Source organism: Xyrauchen texanus, chromosome 13 (assembly GCF_025860055.1).
Source record: "Xyrauchen texanus isolate HMW12.3.18 chromosome 13, RBS_HiC_50CHRs, whole genome shotgun sequence".
Classification (NCBI taxonomy): domain Eukaryota; kingdom Metazoa; phylum Chordata; class Actinopteri; order Cypriniformes; family Catostomidae; genus Xyrauchen; species Xyrauchen texanus.
Genome location: NC_068288.1, coordinates 18856538 through 18862537, shown reverse-complemented (window position 1 = coordinate 18862537; position 6000 = coordinate 18856538).

Sequence of the window (6000 nt, the reverse complement as noted above, 5' to 3'; positions counted from 1 at the left end):
AGACACTGCGTTGACTTTTCTATAATCCACACAGAACCGCACAGACCCGTCGCTTTTGGGAACAAGAATGACTGGGCTGGACCAATCGCTGTGGGATTCTTCTGTTACTCCCATCTCAAGCATCGCATCCAATTCTTCCCGAACTATTTTCTTTTTATGTTCGGGCAAGCGATAGGGGCGGCAACGTACCACCACTCCCGGCTCGGTCTCGATGTGGTGTTGTATGATGTTTGTATGGCCCGGTAGAGGAGAAAACACATCTGCAAATTCCTTTTGTAATTCGGAAACCTCTGCGAGTTGGCGTGGTGAGAGGTGGTCTCCACAAGCAACCGGGGTGTTAGGATTGCAGGATTTGTTTACCTCCGGTCCGAGCTCCACCCTCTCCAGAACTACCGTTGCCAACGTCACAGAGGCCGCCTCTTCTCTCCACAATTTCAGGAGTTTGAGGTGATATATTTGACGTGCGCCCCCTCTATCGGTACGTTTAACCTCATAATCGAGATCCCCTACTCTTCGTGTGACCTCAAAGGGTCCTTACCACTTGGCGAGCAATTTAGAGCTCGATGTTGGGAGTAATACAAGCACCTTATCTCCCGGTGCAAATTCCCATAGCTGAGCACCCCTGTCATACAGCCGGCGTTGGCGTTCTTGAGCCTGGAGCAAATTCTCCTGTGTTAATTGCCCCATTGTGTGGAGTTTTGCTCGAAGATCAAGAACGTACTGAATTTCGTTTTTGCTATTCGAAGGTTCCTCCTCCCAAGCTTCACGGATTACGTCAAGGACCCCACGTGGGCGTCGCCCATACAGCAGCTCAAATGGGGAGAACCCCGTGGAGGCTTGCGTAACCTCTTGTACTGCAAACAACAGGGGGTCCAACCACTTATCCCAATTCCTAGCGTCTTCGTGCACGAATTTACGAATCATATTTTTGAGCGTTTTATTAAATCGCTCCACTAGTCCATCTGCCTGTGGATGGTACACGCTAGTGCGAATCCATTTAATGCCCAACAGTTCGTAAAGTTTGCGAAGTGTTCATGACATAAAAGTAGTGCCTTGGTCGGTGAGGATTTCTTTCGGAATCCCCACCAAGGAGATTATCTTGAAGAGTGCCCCTGCAACACTACGTGCTGAGATGTTGCTCAGAGGCACTGCTTCCGGATATCGCGTCGCGTAATCCACCAGGACTAACACAAAGCGATGTCCGCCAATGCTGGTTGCTAGGACGTCGCCGCCAATGCCCGGCCAATAGAAACGGGCTATTAGACGGAGAAGTGTCTTCCTTTCCCCTAGGTGACTGGCCATAGGATTATAGTGAGCCGCCTGGAAAATAATTTCCCGGCGGCTCCATGGAATCAACAATTGTGTCACTTCCTCCTTTGTTTGAGCGACCTGCACCACCATCCCCACCTCCATCAGCAGACACTGATCCCGGAAGTGGTCCGGGTCTCCGCACCTCCAGCAGGCCGGCCCAGGCGCCACGGCCGCACCTGTGCTGTTCTCCTGGGCAAGCGTTGAACAAACTGCTCCAGTACCACCTGGTCGACAAGTCCCTCGACGTCGCGGTCCCCCGTAAGCAGCCACCTCCGACAGGCATCCCGGAGCTGTTGGGCAAACGTGAACGGGCGGTCGGACCTTTCCTGCTTCATACCCCGGAAGAGCTGGCGATTTTCTTCCGGGCCCCGACCCATTGGTCATGCGGCCAACCCCAAATTTCCGCTGTGCGTTCAAAGAGATCGAGGAATGCCTCTGGATCGTCGGCCGGCCCAATCTTCTGTAACGCGGGCGGGGGCAGTGTGGCGCGAGTGTCCGGGGTCGCGGCTGAGGCTGAAGCGGCCTCCTGGCTGAGGAGGCTCCGGATGGCGAGTCCTCTGCTTGAGCCCGCATGATCTCGAAGAATCGACGATCCTGGTCCTGCCAGAGCTCAAGCAGGGATTGTTGGTGGCTCTGATGGAGTGTAGCGAGGGACTGGAGGACTTCCGCCAGCTGGGAGGACTCTACGGGGAGACCCTTCTCCATACTTGGACGATTTCTCCAATTTCCTTTTCCCGGGTTTCGGCACCAGTGTAAAAAGGTTTCCCAAAGGATGACACGGGGAACAGCTTCTTGCTCAAGGTAAGACTATTTAATAAAGACACTTTTAATTTGTACAGCACACTTTCTCAAATATGGCTGGTCCGGGTGTAGGCACTCTCTGTCTAGGCTCTGTGGCTGCTGCTATTTATGCGGCTCTCCTCGTGCTTACTGCAAATAGACACAGGTGTTAGACATAATTTAGCTCAGGTGTAAGCACCCTTACCGCTTTTCTCTCCCGGACGGGCGCTTGACCACGCCCCCACTGCCACATACAATAACTTGTAGTGTACCGAGGAGATAAAAGTATCTGTGAAGTTCATTCTTGATATTTAGGGGAAAATGGTGCTTCAACAATCTACTGAAGAGTTTATTTATTTATTGCAACTAGGTCTGTACGATCGTTCTGTTAAAGTTGTGCTCAGTAATTCTAATCCAATACACTTTTTGTCAAATTCTACAAATATCTCCTCACAGTCTGCTAGATGTCCGTTCTCTGGGTGGGCTGAAAAAATATCTAGTATTTGTACACGGCCCTGGCTCTGTAAATGGGACAATAACAAAATTCAAAGATCCACACAACACTACTCCATCCAATCAGCAACAGGGGGTATTTCTTGCACATGCACAGGATGGAGGTGGGGGCAGAGCGTGAGGGAAATTAATTAGAAGAGCAATGGCAAATCTGACTGATGCAAACTTTCTAAACTCCAAGGAGGACAAATGGCTGAGAAACAGACCAAGAGAAAAAGGCCAGACGAATATCAATTGAAATATTGCCGCAAGCCGCAATCATCGGGTTCCAAGCACATGTGAAGGAATGAACTAAACAATCAGAATTGACAGAAATGATCCAGTGGATGCCAAATAATACAAATGAACAGAATAGATCCTGCCTAAACAAATTTTCTTTCTAAATTGGGTACCAAAATTTTGAAGCTGTAAAATGTACAAAAGCAGCATATAATTAATCCATACGACTCCAGTGGTTGAATCCATATCTGTTGAAGCAAAATTATTCAGGATTTATGACCCAAAATTAGATATTTGTTAGTTTTGTCTGAATCAATGAACAAACCCAGAAGTCTCTACTATGTTCTGGTACAGAGATATGTTTTGTTACTTGGTTCTTAGGGTAACCCCATCTGGTTGCTAGGCAGTTACCAAGGTGATCCTCAATAGCCTCCTTGCTACAATGAGTCAAATGAAAGAAATCGGAATTCTCTACGATGCTCTGGTGCATAGATATGTGATTTGTTTCTTGGTTGCTAGGATAACCATATACGGTTGCTAGGCAGTTACCAAGGTGATACTCAAAAGGCTCCTTGCTACCCTGAGTCCAATGAATGAAACCAGAAGTCTCTACATCATTCTGATCCTGAGATCCCATCTAAGCATTTTGAATAGAAGTCAATAGGTTTTGATTAATAGGGTGCTCTAAATGGTTGCTAGGGCATGTCTAAGTAGTTTCCACTATGATACCTTAAGTCTGATTGCTCACCCAAGTGACAGAAGCCAACTGTCATTTCTCTAGGACATTCTGATCCAAAGATATCACTCTCAGCCAGTTTGAAAGGAAGTCAATAGGGCTGGTTGCTAGGGTGCTCTAAATGGCTACTAGGGCATGGCTAGCCAGTGACCAGAGAGATTCTTATTAGCTGATTACTAACCTGACTCAAAAGATCCAATCCCCAATTGTCTATGACATTCTGTTCTGAAGATATAATTCTGAGCCATTTTGAATTTAAGTCTATGTGGGCAGTTGCTAGGGTGCGTAAATGGTTGCTAGAAGCCTGCCCCTATATATCTACAACCTTCTGATTGGGAGATATGATCCCACAAAATTAATTGTCTTGTCATAGTAGGAATAAAACAATTGTTTTCATGGACGAGACCCTTGCCATAGTATGCCTATGAGGCACTTGTGGGCCGGTTTTACCCCCCAGGGTTACCTCTTACCACCAATCTCAAAGTTGCTTGAACAAGGGTGTCGCCTTCTGGCAGGTACCAAACTGACTAAACAACTGATCAATGGAGCACCATGGAGCAGTCCATGAAACATACTGGCTTTTGCATTGAAGCGGTAAAGTGAATCCGCCACAATGTTGTGGTGACCAGAAATGTGTGCCGCTGATAAGAGGCATTTGTGCTCCCACAATGTTATTGTCCACGTCAGCTGTAAGCAGATCAGAGACCTCATTCCCCCTTCGTGATTGATCTAAAACACCACCAGATTAATGAAGTGTTGTCTATTCATACTAAGATGTGTTTCCCTGACAACTCTGCTTCAAATTAAGGAATGCTGTGCATAGATCCATAAGGTTAATGTGACAGGCTTTTAGCTTTGGACTCGATGTTGCCATACCCCTCCCCATCCAGTGAGGGTGGGATTTCTGGTTATCACCTCTCTGCATGCAGGAGGTGGTCCTTTCTGAAGGAAACTGCTTCTGTCTCCAGAGTGCCAGTAAAACGTAAAATACAGTTGTGATCCAAACTAATGTATGTCAATTGCAGCTGAAAAACATCTATTAAGTGTTGGAATAGTCATAGATGTAGTAAGTAACCTGGCCAAACATAAGAGGTAGATGTAGGGTAGAATGAGTTGAACCTGGTTCTTCACTGAAGCATTCTGTATTGACAAACTCCTTTCCACTGTGAAAGTAGTAGTAGATTGTCCTGAATCCAGGTCCATTCCAAGAAAATGCACAGCTTGATGAGGAACAAGGCAACTCTTCCCCAGATTGACTCTCAGCCCTGAGCCTGTTACATGCTCCAAGAGTCATTGTGTATTGCTGGCAGCCTGGTAAGGCAATTTGGCACACAGCAGTATGTCATTCAGATAAGGTACCTTCCTGCTTTATTGGTTCCAAAGATATTTGAATGCACCATGTGAATATACATGGGGCAAGGGAAAATCTGATTGGTCGGACACAATTCTGATCTGTCCTGTCCTGGAATGTGACCTGTAGAAAATGCCTGTAATGAGGTGCTATGGGATGTGAAAGTATGCATTATGTCTATGGAGGTGAATTATGTGCTTGACTTGACGGAACGCAGCACACTGACTACACGCAGCATGTTTAAAAGTGGTCACATGAGGTGTCTGAGATCGAGAATAGGTTTGAATCCTCAATCCCTCTTCCAAACAAGAAAATATTTTGAACAGACTCCCCTGGTGTGAACTTAGAGTTGCACTGATTTCTTCACCCCTTTCTTCAGAAGCTCCTGGACCTCTGATGAAAGGGATATATAATGTGGTGAGGGTCACAATCAATGTTCCCTCTAACTTTTGTTCTTGTAGAGCAAATCCTTTTTCTATTGGGCAGAACCTGAGCAGAATACTGTATCTATATACACTTTATAGTGATTCACAATAGACCTCACACAAACTCGAAGCAACAGAACAAGCATATACTTGCTGGCAGGTAGGCTAGCCGAGCACGGCAATCCCCAAGAAAGACACTTCACCCACAGGCGTACACCTTTACTCACAGAAGCACAAAGGTGAATCAGTTGTGAATACACATCACTCAGCAGGTGACATGGGCACCACCACTATAAACAGGGAACGGCTAGCTCCCTACACTGGGACCTCAGCTCCTTAGAGAAACACAGAAAAGGAAATTAATACAAACAACAATAAATGAACATTATTTATTAAACAATTACTATATCTTTAAATTTCCCCTTTAACTGTCAAATCTTCATAAGCAAGTACTCCTGGCATGGCACCTGATAATTTCAGCCCCCATTGTTATTTTATTTGGAATAACCAGGATATTGGTTAAAAAAATAAGTTTTTGTTTCTACCAGATTGGTTTAATAATACCATTATTTTGGCCTCTCAATTAATGAATGCTGATGGTCAGTTGATCTTTCAAATAAGTACTGTATGACATACCAATTACTCCAGGAGATTTTTGGGTTATA